The sequence below is a fragment of the Canis lupus genome, chromosome 4 (genome assembly GCF_048164855.1).
Source record: "Canis lupus baileyi chromosome 4, mCanLup2.hap1, whole genome shotgun sequence".
Lineage (NCBI taxonomy): Eukaryota > Metazoa > Chordata > Mammalia > Carnivora > Canidae > Canis > Canis lupus.
The window spans coordinates 67,430,430-67,446,800 of NC_132841.1; the positions used below are offsets into that span (position 1 = coordinate 67,430,430).

At 39.1% G+C, this 16,371-nt stretch overlaps 1 protein-coding gene across 7 annotated transcripts in view; it reads right to left on the bottom strand.

The window, feature by feature from the left end:
• The window catches only part of NIM1K (NIM1 serine/threonine protein kinase), a 63,848-nt gene that overhangs the window by 25,031 nt on the left and 22,446 nt on the right, over positions 1 to 16,371 (bottom strand). The window contains exon 1 of one of the 7 annotated variants that reach the window (XM_072824714.1): positions 14,440 to 14,593. The exons of 4 other annotated variants lie outside the window; for them this stretch is intronic. The gene's annotated coding sequence lies outside the window, so the exon portion shown is untranslated. Of the gene's footprint in view, positions 1 to 5,313; positions 5,519 to 14,028; positions 14,125 to 14,439; positions 14,594 to 16,371 lie in introns of those variants that run through there. 2 more of the 7 variants (XM_072824715.1, XM_072824717.1) reach the window with 2 other exon arrangements.

The window sequence follows — 16,371 nt, forward strand, 5'->3', positions numbered from 1 at the left end:
ATCATGACCTGAAGCAAAGGCAAATGCTTAACCAGCTGAGCCACCCAGGAACCCATGATTCTAATTTTAAATAAAGAATTGAAAAATTGGTTTACATTTGTGGTTTTGTGTTGAAATTTCATTGTTTATAAATAGCATAGGAATGTATTTAAGAAAAGTGTAAGGCTTACCCTGTTTATATGTATAAATTATATTTATAAAAATTACTAGTATTTTGGAAGTATTTTGTTAATGAAATAAAATACCTTATTTAAAAGGAAATGAAATAAATTAAATTATAGATGCAGTTTGAAATGTTTAAAGAGGTTTAAAGTTTTAAGTGGGAACAAACATTAATCTTTAAAAATGATTGTTAGAGGAGAAGCTGGACCACTTTCTTACACCATGTACAAAAATAAACTCAAAATAGATTAAAGACCTAAATGTAAGACCTGAAATCATAAAACTTCTAGAAGAAAACATAGGAGGTAGTTTCTTTGACATTGGCCTTAGCAACCTTTTTCTAAATATGTCTCCTGAGGCAAGAGAAACAAAAGCAAAAATAAACTGTTGGAACTACACCAAAATAAAAAGCATTTGCACAGTGAAAGAAACCATCAACAAAACAAAAAGTCAACTTACTGAATGAGAGAAGATACTCACAAATGATATAAATGATAAGGGGTTAATATCCAAAATATATAAAGAACTTCTACAATCCAACACGAAAGAAAAACAAATAATCTGATTAAAAATAGGCGGAGGACCTGAATAGACATTTTTCTATAGAAGACATACAGATGGCAAATAGACATACATGAAAAGATGCCCAAAATCATTAATCATTGGGGAAATGCAAATGAAAACCACAGTGAGCTATGATCTTACACCTATCAGAGTGGCTAAAATCAAAAGGACAAAAATAAGAAGTATTGGCGAGGACATGAAGAAAAAGGAACTCTTGTGCGCTGTTGGTAGGAGTATAAATTGGTGCAGCCACTGTGGAAAACAGTATGAGGCTCCTCTAAAAATAGAAATATTGTATGATCCAGTAATTCTACTGCTAGGCATTTACACAAAGGAAACAAAAACACTAATTCAAAAAGATATATGCATCTCCAATGTTTATTATATCATTATTTACAGTAGCCAAGATACGGAAGCAACCCAAGTGTCCACTGATAGATCAACATGTGGTGAATATACACAATTATTAAGCTATTGGGCACCTGGGTGGTCAGTGGTTGAGCCTTTGGCTCAGGTTGTGATCCTGGGTTCTGAGATTGAGTCCCACATCGGGCTCCCCGCAGAGAGCCTGCTTCTCCCTCTGCCTATGTCTCTGCCTCTCTCTCTGTATCTCTCATGAATAAATAAATAAAATGTTTTAAAAAATAAATTTAAGCCATAAAAATTACTAAGCTATAAAAAAGAATGAGATCTTGCCATTTGTAACAACATGGATGGATCCAGGGCAGCCCAGGTGGCTCAATGGTTTAGCGCTGCCTTCAGCCCAGGGTCTGATCCTAGAGACCCAGGATCAAGTCCCACGTCAGGCTTCCTGCATGGGGCCTGCTTCTCCCTCTGCCTGTGTCTCTGCCTCTTTCTCTCTCTGTCTCTAATAAATAAATAAAATCTTTAAAAAGAAAAAACCAAAACCATGGACGGATCCAGAGGGTATAATGAGAAGTGAAATAAGTCTGATGGAGAACAACAAATACCTTACAAGTTCACTTACATGTGGAATCCAAAACAAAACAAACAAAAAGTGGACACAGACCCAAAAATACAGAGAACAAGCTGATGGTTGCCAGAGGGGAGAGTGGTGGGGGGATGGGCAAAATGGATGAAAAGGAGTGGGAGATACAGGCTTCCAGATACAGAATAAATAAGTCACAAGGATAAAAGGTACAGCATAGGAAATATAGTCAGTGGGACGCCTGGGTGGCTCAGCGGTTAAGCGGCTGCCTTTGGCCCAGGGTGTGATCCTGGAGTCTCGGGATAGAGTCCCACACTGGGCTCCCTGCATGGAGCCTGTTTCTCTCCCTGCCTGTCTCTATGTCTCTGCCTCTCTCTCTGTGTCTCATGAATAAATAAGTAAATAAAATCTTAAAAAATAGGAAATACAGTCAATTGTATTGTCAAAATATATAGTGACAGATGGTAGCTACACTTGTGGTGACCATAACATAAGGCATAGGCTTATTGAATCACTATGTTGTACAACTGAGATTAATGTAACACTGTGTGTCAAGTATAAGTCAATTAAAAAAAAAAGATAAAGTTCCAGAAAAAATAATTGTTAAATGAAGTGATATGTCTGAGATGTGCTTCAAAGTAACCAGGAGTGGAGGGAATAGTAAAATTTAAATGAAACAAGTTTGGCAACGAATTGATCATTTTAAAAGCTGGGTGATGAGCACATGGAAGTTTATAACAGTCTTTGCACCATTTTTGTATCTGTTTAACATTTTCTATTGCTATTTTTAAAAAGATTGTTAAAACATACTAGGTCAAAAATATATATGTAATTTTAAAATGTTAGGTATTTTACAATAGGCAACAGTGACAAATGGGTAGATGAATGAATGACATGACATGACAGTCCTGTGATGTGGAGTATTGTCATTCCCTTTTCATAGATCAAAACAGAAACAAACAAAAAAAAAACTAAGCCTGACTAAAGTTAAGAGAGTTGCTTTTGCCAACAGACACATGAAAAGATGTTCCATATCCCCCATCATCAGAGAAATGCAAATCAAAACCACAGTGAGGTATCACCTCACACTCACACCTGTCGGAATGGCTAAAATCAGAAACACAAGAAACAACAAGTGAAGGATGTAGAGAAAAGGAACACTTGAGCGCTGTTGCGGGAATGCAAGCTGGGGCAGGCACTCTGGAAAACAGTATGGAGGCTCCTCAAAAAGCTAAAAATAGAACTACCCTACAATCCAGGAATTACAGTAGTGGGTATTTGTCCAAAAATATAAAAACACCAATTCAAAGGGACACATGCACACCATGTTTATTGCAGTATTAATTACAATAGCCAAACTATGGAAGCAGCCCAAGTGTCCATTGGTAGATGAATGGATAAAGAAGATGTGGATATAAATATCTATCTATATCTATATTTATATCTATATCTATGATGGAATGTTATTCAGCCATAAAAAAATAATGAAATCTTGCCATTTTCAATGACATGAGAAGCTAGAGAGCATAATGCTAAGCAAAATAAGTCAGAGAAAGACTACCCTCTGATTTCCCTTATATGTGGAATTTAAGAAACAAAACAAATAAGCAAAGAGGAAAAAAAAGAGAGGCAAACCAAGAAATAGGCCTTTTTTTTTTTTTTAAGATTTTATTTATTTATTTATTTGTCAGAGAGATAGAGAGAGAGCACAAGCAGGAGGAGTGGCAGGCAGAGGGAGAAGCAGGCTCCCTGCTGAGCAAGGAGCCTGACTTAGGACTCAGTCCAGGCTCCCGGGATCACAATCTGAGCTTAAGGCAGGTGTCCCCAAGGACCAGACTCTTGACTCCAGAGAACAAACCGGAGGGGAGGTGACCAGAGGGGAGGTGGGTGGGGGGTGGGAGAAATAGGGGAGGAGGATTAAAGAGTACACTTACCATGATGGAAGGAACAAAACAAAGTGATTTTAAAATGGAAATACGTATTTAAGTCAAAAGAAGAAAAAGAAAGAAAGAAGTTGTTTTGATGTCTTGACTATAAGCACCATGAGGGAGAAGACTGTGTACCTAAGCCTTGTAACATGTGGAATCAGGAATTTCAAACACATAAGGGAGAGAATGTTATTATGTTTCAGTCAGGACATAGCAGAAACCCAAGGCCTTCCCCATAAGGATTTTAATCTTATGTGTGATTAATCCATTTCCAAAACATAAATCTTCCCATCTCCTCTGAGGGAGTATGCTGGCATCTAAACAAATAAAGAAATGACATTAAGGTATAGGATGGAGAAGGAATAACATTAAGGTACAGAATGGAATCATGGATTGAATGATAAGCAGGTGGCCCTAAGCAGAAAAACAAAATGTATGCTTCATCTCTTCAAAAATAATGAATTTAGGAAACACAGTGTGGGAACATTTGTGTCTATTTGCAGCTCACCGTTTATTTTTAGGGGGCTAAAAATATTTGCAAGTCAAAACAGAAACTGCTCTTTTGCTGCCTTAGAACTTCAACTCTGATATAGCACGTTCACGAAGTAGAGAACCACGTTTGAGTGATGGCCTTAGAAGTTAGGAAAACATTGTCCTTTTCTATCTGAGCAGAACTCAAGAAAGCTAGCATGACCAGAGGCCAGAGGACTAGGATCTGGGAAAGGGAGAAACGTGTTCCAGAACAAAAGCTTTTACTTTTACCATATAAAAAGTTCAGGTGGATTTGATACCTTTATTAAGAGCCTCCCATATCTCAGCGATCCCGTCACACAGTATAAACAACAAATCTGAGAATTCGTAAATATTTACCTAGTAGTGTAGGTAAGCGAAGGTAAAGGTGACAGGGAACAGGAGAGAAGTTATCCAATATGAAAAAGTGAACCTGTGTCAGTGTACAATAGCAATCTGAACTAACAGAATAGAGAATTAAAAAAAAAATCTCACGGATTATGGAAATTTCCCATGTAATAGACATGCCATTTCCAATCACTGGCAAAATATAAATGATTCCATAATGTGATATTTGTAGAGACTGAGCCAGCAGGTGTCTCAGGTAGGCTATCGCTCTCCCAACACCCCAAATTCTCCCATTGGATTTCCCCATTCTCTGATATCTATATTTTCTTAAATTAACGTAAACTGTCATGCAAAAAAACCTCCACAATATTGCAATCCCAAGACCCATACATAGAGAAATTTGAGAGTCACTACTGGGTGTTTGGACACGCACATATGTATGGATAGATGTGTCCATTTGTGGATTCACTGGAAAAGGTCTGAAGAATACAGATTGAAGTAGTAGGTGACAACCCTGTAGGGGTGGAGGTGGGAAGAGGGTGATGCAGAATTGGGGGTAATAAAGAGGAGTATTGTAGAGGCTGTTATTTGTACCCCTTCTATTTTTTCTTTTCTTTCTTTTCTTTTCTTTTCTTTCTTTCTTTCTTTCTTTCTTTCTTTCTTTCTTTCTTTCTTTCTTTCTTTCTTCTTTCTTTCTCTATCTCTCTCTCTCCCTCCCTCCTTTCCTTTCCTTCCTTTCTACCTCCCTTCCTTCCTTCCTGTCTGTACTTTGTTATAGCACTGATTCTTAGCCCTGACCTGCATCAAAATCACCACAGAGCTCTTTTAAAATGCAGAAACCTAGGCTCCTACCTCCAAAGGTTGTGATTTCAGTGATCTTGGGAGAGGGCAGACTTTTTTGGTCTGTTTTTAAGTTTCCCAGGTGACTGTGTTGCATAACCAGATTTGAAAGCCATTATTCCACAACAAAGAAGTCTTATCTGGGCGTGCTGTTATCCTGCTAGTGTATTGCCCAGTCTCCCTTCTAGTTCGGTTCAGCCATGCACCTGAATTCTGGTCATGAGTTGTTGGCAAAAGGAAAAGGAAAGGAAAGAAGCGTGTCATCCTCCTCTTCTTTTTTCCCTTCTTCTTGTTGGCTGGAATACAGACATGGTGGTGTAGATGGAAACAGCCATCTTAGACCAAGATGGAAGCCATGGCCTGAGAATGGCAGAGCCACAAGAGGGGGGGGGAACCTGGGCCTCCCTCACTACAGAGCCACCGTATCAGCCCAGGGTCACTCACTTGTAGATTTGGTTGTGAGAGAATTAAGATTCTACCTTCTTTAAGCCTTCCTTAAGGTCATTGTTTTGACCTTTGTCAAAGCAACCTAATATTTTTACAACCTGATGTTATACAATATTTATAATGTTAAATGAGCTTGTTTCATTTCTTACTTCCTATGTTTCCATATCATTTGAATGTCTTGTAATGTATAATTATTTGAAAAATGTGATACCTATAGAGAGAAAGTACTTGGGTCAAGGAGAGAATAAAAATTGCAGAGACTTCAGATAACGGTTTCTGAGATCTTAAGATATTTTAAATTATTTATACCTTCAATACAAAGAAAATTCACAAATATTTATTGAGGACTGGTCATTTGAAAGAAATTAAAGTATGATATGAATAACTATGACATTGTTTTTAAAAGCACTGTAATTATTTAATTTACTTATAAGGAACAAATTAATTTCAACAAAACAATTATTCATTATTTTTCAAGTGATAATGTTGTTGAGTTTTTTTTTTAATTTTTGTTTATTTATTCATGAGAGACACACAGAGAGATGCAGAGACATAGGCAGAGGGAGAAGCAGGCTTCCCGTGGAGAGCCTGATATGGAATTTGATCCCAGGACCCCAGGATCACAACCAGTACCGAAGGCAGATGCTCAACCATTAAGCCAGTCAGGTGCCCCCCAAGTGATATTGTTAATCGAAATTTCATTGGTTGAAGCTTTGTTTGTATTTAGTCAGTAACATTTGTTTTGCTTTATAGGTGTATACAGGCCAGAAGGAAGAAAACTTAGGATGAAATTGGGGTCTAGACTTTCCCACTAAATGCCTATATGACCTTAAGCAAGTCCCTTCCCCTCTCTGGGCTTCAGTTTCTTTCCTGACAAGTGAGAGTGATGGACTCCGTGATGTCTACAGAATCATTCCCTAACCTAAGATTCTTGATTTTAACGATATAGGATGAATTCCAAAGCATCTGTGGAAAAAAAACCTCTTGAAGTCCAAGTGTCACATTGCCCCCTTCTGGACCTTTGTAACATTCACACGAATGAGATTAAAAACCCATAAGCCTATATGGACATGCTGAAATATTGTAACTCAACTGCTTTCCCCTCACAGTTTAGAAAGCCCGATGGGAAGGTTTTCCAATAGAAGTATTACCGGACAACCTAGGAAAGGAGAAAGGGGGATAATCTGTGCAAATAAAAGTTGAACCTTGACTTTTATCCTATACCACACACAAAAATGAATTTGAGATGGATCATTGACCTATACATAAAACCTAGGACAATGAAGTTTCTGGAAGTATACATAGAATATATCCAGGACCTGAAGTAGGGCAAGTTTTTTGGACTAGACACAAAAAAACACAAGCCATAAAAGAGAAAAAAATTGGCAAGTTTGACTTCATGAAAGTAAAAATTTCTGCATATCGAAAGATATGAAAACCAAAAGACAAATCACAGACTACACTGCAAATCGAGGGCTCTGAATAGTATCTGGCACACAATAAATGCTCAATTAAATATTTGTTGACCAAATGTATAGACCTGCCTCTTTCCCATTACAACACACAGGTATCCTAATGGGTATGGCCAGCAGAGATGTCAACACTCTGACTGTTGAGGGGGCAGTGCTAATTAGAAGGAAAAACCTATTGCACTGGAGGTAAGAAAAGTATCAAGGTTTGTTAGTAGTAATAAAAGTCAAAGGTCAGCAAACTCAAGAGATTATCTACAGGTTACAAGGACTTATAGTTTATCAGACAAAATAAGGTGTGGAAAACTGGATAGCATTCATGTAAGTAAATTAACTAAAAATACAGGTGGAATTTCACCAAATGGAGCAGAAAGGCATATACCTCAATCTTCATTGCCTCTATGATGCCAATGATTCTATAATGAGAACCACAGATGCTGTAACTATCAAATGAAGGTAGAACTCCCAGTGTTTACCTAGAGGAGCTGGGAGGAGTTTTATCAGAAAAGATGGAGTCAGGAAGGGAAAAAATTAGTTAGGTAAAAAGGGTAGAATTGATCCTATATGCTTGAATGGGTTTTGGGCATGGTGTAGACCCAGGCTAACCAGACATTCCGGTTTCCTTAACTGTCCATGTAATTAATATTAGCTGCTTTTTCATTTTCAAAAGTGTCTTCATTTGCATGATATAGAATGTGATCATCCTACTTATGTCTGTTATCTCTTCCTCTTTGTTTTTTTTTCTTCTTCCCCTGGACAGTCCCTGAGGCTAAGAATAATGATACAGTTGCATACCCATTGTGTTGTTTTACTTGTTAGTGTCACTTCTTTCAAAGGAATCTCAGGGCAAATAAGAGTGAGTGCTCATTCTCCTGATGATCAACGTATGCCCAGGGTTGAGCAACTGTACGACGTGATGTTTAGACTGTTTCCCTGCTCCTTACTGTAGCCAGGTGAGCTGGGCAGTGGGAGTCTTCAATGTTATGATTTTGAATTAACATAGTTCTATTTTACTCCTAAAAGCACCAACTTTTTAATTAATATTTTAATCCACAATTTAATTTAAACCACAATGTATCAAAAATACTCTTTATTTTTAAATTTTTTAAAATTTTTATTTATTTATGATAGTCACACAGAGAGAGAGACAGAGAGAGAGAGAGAGGCAGAGACACAGGCAGAGGGAGAAGCAGGCTCCATGCACCGGGAGCCCAACGTGGGATTCGATCCCGGGTCTCCAGGATCACGCCCCGGGCCAAAGGCAGGCACTAAACCGCTGCGCCACCCAGGGATCCCAAAAAATACCCTTTAAATGGGGATCCCTGGGTGGCTCAGCCGTTTAGCGCCTGCCTTTGGCCCAGGGTGTGATCCTAGAGTCCTGGGATCCAGTCCCACATCCGACTCCTGCGTGGGACCTGCTTCTCCTTCTGCCTGTGTCTCCACCTCTCTCTCTCTCTCTCTCTGTCTCTGTCTCTAATGAATAAATGAATAAAATCTTAAAAAAAAAAAAAAACTCTTTTAAAGACATGGAAACTGAGGCATGGAATGATCCAGTTATATGACTTGTTTGCAATCATTCAGGGTGAAATTATCTAGATGAGACTCCTCTTTATAATAAATTTTTTTTCAGTTTGCCCTCACCACATTTATTCATTAAACAAACACTTATTAAACATTTATTATGTGCCATCAACTTCCTCTCCACATGATGTATTTGTTCAGGACCCAAAGTGCTGGACATTCACTGGACATGCATGACCTAACACAGGCAATCTACTGATGAAAAAAGAACATCAGGTACTAATGTTCAGTGTTTGAAGTAAGTTCTCTGCTTCTACTAGAAAACTACTGAAAGGAGGGAACCTGCAGTTCTACAGTAAGAAAAATCTTACTCTTGAATTGTACTCCTGAATTGTACTTTAGGACTCCAAGCAATAGTGGGTTATGGAACACTTTGGTGGGGAGAGGGAGGAGGTTTTTGAATACAGTAATAGAAATAAATCATTCAGGGACGCCTGGGCAGCTCAGCAGTTGAACAACTGCTTTCAGCTCAGAGTGTGATCCCTCAGTCCTGGGATCGAGAGTCCCGCGCTGGGCCCCCTGCATGGAGCCTGCTTCTCCCTCTGCCTCTGTATCTGCTTCTCTCTCTGTGTGTCTCTCATGAATAAATCAATAAAATCTTAAAAAAAAAAAATCATTCAACCTTTCTACAGTATCTTTTTTTTTTTCTACGGTATCTTTCTGAAGATTTTTTTAAGCCTCAGAATCTTTCATGATGCTATTCTTTTACATGATAAAACCAACTGGGAACAGTCTTTAATTAGTGTTCTGAATGGCTTATACATTTACATTAGCAACATCACGTTTGGTGCCTTTGATTCCTGAGCCCATTGATCTGCCACAGCTTTGAAATCTCAGACAGGGATTCATTCATATTAACCCAATTTGAAAAAAAAAATTAAAAAATAAAGCAACTTCTTTCCAGCCCTCTGATATATCCATCCAGCGGGTTCCTCTCTGTTCTGGTAACCTCTGGAATGGAGCTGGTATTCAAAGATAGAAAACAGCTCTTTGCCATCGTAATCATTTAACAAAATGAATCATACATAAGGAGAGGATTGTTCCTTCTTAATAGCTAAAGCTTCTAAATAAATAAATTCATTTGTACATAAATGATTGCTACTAAGAAGATTTCTGGGTAGCTAGGTACTATGAAATTGGAACTCTAAAATTGTATTAGAACTTGCTAGATGGGTGCGCCTACGTGGCTCAGTCCGGTAAGCGTCTGCTTTTGGCCTGGGTCATGACTCCAGGGTCCTGGGATCCAGGCCCACACTGGCCTCCCTGCTCAGTGGGGAGCCTACACTCTCCCTCTTCCTCTGCCATCCTCACCCCCCACTCCCCTCACCCCCACTCCCACCCCCACCCCAGCCTGTGCTCTCTGGCTCTCTTTATCGCTCTGTCAAATAAATAAATAAAATCTTTTCGTAAGAAAAAGAAACTTACTAGATGATCTCAATTAACTATTATGGTCTTTGTTTAATAATAATTGTATATCAATAATAATAGCTAGCTCTTATTTACTATATGCTATGTGGTAGGCACTGTCCTACGTGTTTTATGTGTACTCACCGTTTAATCCAGAAGTCGGGATATCTCAATTTTACAGGAAAAGGAGCTCTAGTCAGCACAAGGAGGTCATCAGGTGATCCACCCAGCTGGGATTCAAGCCCAGGGAGCAAGGCTCCAGTCTTATACATCTTAGTCACTATAAAGGGCTGTATAGTTATTTCCAGAATGTTCTTACAACAATGAAGTAAGTTTTTTATGTCTAGGATTTAATATTTGGTATAAGAAAAGTTGAACACTTTGTTATATGCATCTCTAGCCTAGTATAAAACAGGCTTTCAATATAGGTGTTGTGGAGGAATGAGTGAGTTAAATAAATCTAGAATATCACAGGCTTTCTCTCAGTTGTCTCATTCTATTATCAATAGTTTTCTTCTTCCTCTTCTCATGGCCCACTCTCTGCCCTACCAACTTGGTTAACGATAAATTTACCATCTTTCCTCTGCTAAGTTCTAACCAACAGGTTTGTACTTCTTATCCTTCAGTGGTTGGACTTTCTGCTGAGAACACACATAGGGAGCTGACAGTCTAGTGGGGATGTGGGACACAGGTGAGAACCACAGAAGAAGCACCAGTGCAGAGTCATGGTCACTGAGAAGAGTCAGAGAATGTGTCCATTTGGAGAGCACCGGGACTTCTGAGGCTGAAACTCTTGCCTCCTCCCCCAAGATCTGCACTAGTCATGGGATGCTTCATTTATTCATTCAAACCTCTACTGGGCATTTCCCAAATGTCAACACTGCACTAGGCATCAGATACATGACATTGAATGAGAAAGACATGGTCTTCATATTTTTTAGTGTGATTATTATCTCTCCCACAACACCTCCACAATCATGTAATCTTATTCTCTTATCTCTTCACTACTCATCTCCACATCTTGTTGTGATGCTCTTTCGCTCTCTCTCTCTCTCTGGGAGTCTATATATTATCTGTATGGAGATCATTATTCATTCATTTATGTATTAGGTAAGCACCTACTATGTGACAAATACTGTTCTCGGTGCAGGGGACATGAAGATGAGCAAAGCAGAGAGCATTTCTGCACCTCAGGGGCTCATAATAACCCCCAAATCTATCTATACTTGCTATCCTTCCTTCCTTCTCTCACTTTCTTAAAGTACATGAAATTATACAAAGTAACATAACAATATGTTGTATTTCTAACACACATCGATGTAATAGTTATAACAATAATAACAAAACAAAGGGGAGCTGGGAAGGGAGCTATAAAGGAGTAAAATATCTAGATCTCACTGGAATTATGTTAGTATAAATTTAAACTAATTTCTGATCAGTTAAAAAATATATTTTAAGCCTGGAGCAACCACTCAAATAACTGATATATATATATATATAGTTAAAAATAATTAAAAGGCTATCTACATGTAGAAGAAGAATGAAGTTAGACCCCTACCTCATACCATAAGTAAAAGTTGACTCAAAATGCTTCAAAGACCCAATTATAAGAGCTAAAACTATAAAACTCTTAGAAGAAAACATAAGGGGGATCCCTGGGTGGCGCAGTGGTTTAGGGCCTGCCTTTGGCCCAGGGCACGATCCGGGATCGAATCCCACGTCAGGCTCCCTGCATGGAGCCTGCTTCTCCCTCTGCCTATGTCTCTGCCTCTCTCTCTCTGTCTCTCTCTGTGACTATCATAAATAAATAAAATTAAAAAAAAAAAAGAAGAAAACATAGGCATGAATCTTTACAACTTTGGGTTAGGCAATGATTTGTTAGCTATGATACAAAAGTACAAGCAAGAACAACAATAAAAACAGATAAACTGGCCATCATTAATCAAAAACTTTTATGCTTCAAAGGACAGCATCAATAAAGTGAAAAGGCAACCTACAGAATGGAAAAAATTTTCTGCAAATCATTTATCTGGTAAGGGACTTGTATCTAGAATCTATAAATAAAGCTCCATCATAAAAAGATAAATAATCCAATTTAAAAATGTACGAAGGATCTGAATAGATATATATTCAAAGAAGATATACAGGGGAACCCGGGAGGCTCAGTTGGTTGAACATTTTACTCTTCATTTCGGCTCAGGTAATAATCTCAGGGTGGTAGAATTGACTCCCACGTCTAGCTCCAAGCTCAGCATGGAGTCTTCCTGTCCTTCTTCCTCTGCTCTCCAGCCCCCTCCCTCCCACTCTTTGTCTCTCAAATAAGTAAATAAAATCTTCAAAAAAAACAAAAACAAAAACAAAGAAGACATATAAATGGCCAATAAACATATGAAAAGATGCTCAACATCATTAGTCATCACGGAATGCAAAACCACAATAAGGCACCGCTTCAGACCCACCAGGATGGGTAGGATCAAAAAGTTGTAATAACAAGTGTTAGCAAGGATGTGGAGAAACTGGAATCCTGGTACACTGCTGATGGGCATATGAAACAGTTCACCACTTTGAAAAACAATCTGTCAGTTTTTAAAACAGCTGCATAGCAGCACTTCTTTCTGTCTATGGGTCCTATCCCCATGCTTTAATAAAATCACCTTTTTTGCACAATCAATCGTTATCCCCATGCTTTAATAAAATCACCTTTTTGCACAATCAATCAATAACAGCTGAATATAGTTATCACACAACTCAGCAATTCTACTCCTAGGTATATACTTATGAGAACTGAAAACATATGTCTACGCAAAAATTTTTATACAAGCATAGCAACATAATTCATAATAGCCAAAAAGTAGAAACCACTTAAATATCCAACAACTGATGAAAGGAGAAATAAAATGTGGTATATACAAACAATAGAATAGTATTCATCAATAAAAAGAAATGAAGTACTAGATATATACCACCACATGGACAAGCCTTGAAAACATACGCTAAGTGAAAGAAACCAGTCACAAGGGGCCATATATTATATGATCCGATTTACATAACCTGTTCAGAATAGGCAAATCCCATAAAACCAGAAAGCAGATCAGTGGCTGACTGCGGTTTGGGGTAGGGGTTGGAAATGCTGCTAAGCAGAGCAATGTTTCTTTTTAGGGTAATGAAAATATTCTAAGATTGGTTGTGGTGATGTGTGCACAACTCTGTGAATACATGAAAAGCCATTGAATTGTATACTTTAAATGTGTACTTTTAAATACATTTAAAATAATGAAAGGAATTAAAATGTTACACTAGAAAATATTCACTTAATACAAACCACCCAGCCAGCTGCCTCCAAATCTTTTTCTGTAACAACCTGGACCACGTTTTTGGATTAAAAAACCTGCTTCCAGAACATTCATATTCCCTTTTCGGTAATTCACATCTCTGCTTGCAACTTCCATTCCTGCTCACATTCTTAAGAGCTTACTCCTCTTTCTTGCCTACTGGTCTTTGCCCAGACTGTCCAAAATGGCCAGAAGGAAGAACTGTGCAATCCTGGAATGTTAGAAATAGAAGACACCTCAGTGCTCCTCTCCTCTAACCTCTTTGTTTTAGGAATGAGGGGACAAAGGCCCAGAGAGGTTACATGACTTGTCCACGCTTCCCCAAAATACTTTATCCTTGCTCATTTTTTCCAAAAAGCCTTCATTCATTAAGCAAACGTTTCCCTATCTTTCTATTCAATTTTGGATACTTTTCTTTACTGCATCACTAAAAGGTACTGAATGCGTTGATCTCAAGACATCGTTCACATTTAAACTCAAATCTTGCATACCAGAGGGGAAAAGACGTTCTTTTACATCCATGGCCACTACATCTGATCTCAGCTGCTGCAGCCTTTCATCCGTTGTCATGAAGAACAACTCGCAATTTGGTAGGAGGCTGGCTTAGGGCCAGCTGGGAGCAGACACAGTGACAACTCCCTGCCCGGTTTCCAATAAAGGACACCCCCTCAACTCATCTCACAGAAAATCATTCCTGAGGTCTTCAGACCAGAGCAATTTAGTCCATATAAAATATAGCCTCTCTACATTTTTAAATGCTCTCAGGAAAGAAAATGGTAATAAAGGGCATTTACCTGTCTTTATAGGTTTATACCTATAAATATACCAGGATCAAAGATTAAGTGGCTTTTTTAAAACAAAAAAGTGGGGATGCCTCGATGGCTCAGTGGTTGAGCACCTACCTTAGGCTCAGGGCGTGATCCTGGGGTCCCGGGATCGAGTCCCACATCAGGATCCTTGCAAGGAGCCTGCTTCTCTCTGCCTCTCTCTCTCTCTCTCTCTCTCTCATGAATAAATAAGTAAACTCTTAAAAAAAAAAAAAAGTGTTCTTCTTGATGGGAAACTGAAAAACCTCTAAAGTGGGGAAGGAAATTCATAAATCATGCAGTCACTCTGGACTTTACATGAAGAGAAAATACAGCAAAACCAAACTGGTCTTTCATCTGAAGAGAGCCTGGTAAATAATGATGTAAATCCATTTAAGAACATGAATGGTTGGGACGCCTGGGTGGCTCAGTGGTTGAGCGCCTGCCTTTAGCTCAGGTCCTGATCCCGGGGTCCTGGAATCGAGTCCCCCATTGGGCTCCTTGCAGGGAGCCTGCTTCTCCCTCTGCCTGTGTCTCTGCCTCTCTCATGAATACATAAATAATCTAAAAAAAAAAAAAAAAGAGTATGAGTAGCGAAGTAGAAGGTCACATGGGCCTACCTGGCTTAACAAAAAGCAAAAGAAACTGCTCTCTAAAAGGGGAGGGAGGGCCTTCTCGTGGCTGGCTGTGCCTTTATTTCTCCAAGAACCGGTTGGCACAGACCTCCGCACAGAGGACCTTTGCAATTGAGGAAGAGAGAAGCAAATGTAATTAGAGACACTTTCTTCCCCAGAGCAGCCACCATTCTGGGGCTGATGGGAGAAGTGATTACACAGTGCTAAGGAGGCAGCTTAAGTGTTGCCCACCAGGGAGCCTGGAGGCTTTGGAAGCCAGTTCTGAGAATTACAGACTGTTCCCTCGTGCTTGCTAATTGACCGGTATTTCTGGCTGAAGCAATCTCCCCAAGGAGGCAAGTCAAAGTAGATAATGAGGATCTCTCATCTCACAGGGCAGCTCGGAAAAAAGCTTGAGCTCTAGAGACTAGATATTATTTCAATGCATAAAACTGCAAGAAGAGAAAAAAAAAAAAAAAACTGCAAGAAGATCACAGACCGAACATGCAAAGATTCAGAAGGATGCATCAAGGGTTCCACTGTGATTCCCGGCCCACACTCCCCTCTCCCCACCCTGTACTACTTGAGTTTGAATTTCATGAATTACGTATAACTGTAAAAATAAGAGATCATAGGGGAATGACCACAGGGTCCATGAAATGGGATTTCTGAGAGCTTCATGGAAATAGTCACTCCTCACTTAAGCAGGGATCTATATTCATGTATAAGGAAAGATATCAGGACGCCTGGGTGGCTCACCAGTTTAAGGCCTGCCTTTGGCCCAGGGTGTGATCCTGGAGTCGCAGGATCAAATTCCATGTTGGGCTCCCTGCATGCACCCTGCTTCTCCCTCTGCCTGTGTCTCTGTCTCTCTCTCTCTTTCTGTCTCTCATGAATAAAAGAATAAAATCTTAAAAAAAAAAAAAAAAAAAGGAAAGATATCTGCAAAGTGCAGGGAAGGTTCTGGATGTATGGGGTTCCTAGCTGTTGACAAGGAGGGAAAGGAAATTGGGGTGAAGGGGGAAAATTCGAAGAGCTCTGTCATATTTTACTCTGTATTCTTCTGTGTGTACCTTTGCTGTTGATACTTTTTTGACTATGATTACAACAGAAATTTTCTTGGCTTAAGGGCTAAAAATACACACTTATCTTCACCAATATCTGGGAATTGTGGCTGATTTCTGATGACCACGAATGTAAAAGTGACTCATCCCTAGTATGATACACTGGCCCCCCGACTGAGATGGTCTAGTCCAGCACTCCAAAGATGAGATCTTTTTTAAAGTTTTGAATCCAGAAATAGGATGACTTAGAAAGAAATGAAATCTGGCACCATATTAAATCAAGCACTTGAAATGGTGACATAGTTACCATCCGACTGCAGAATAGATTCCCAAGCAGACTTAGACGCTCA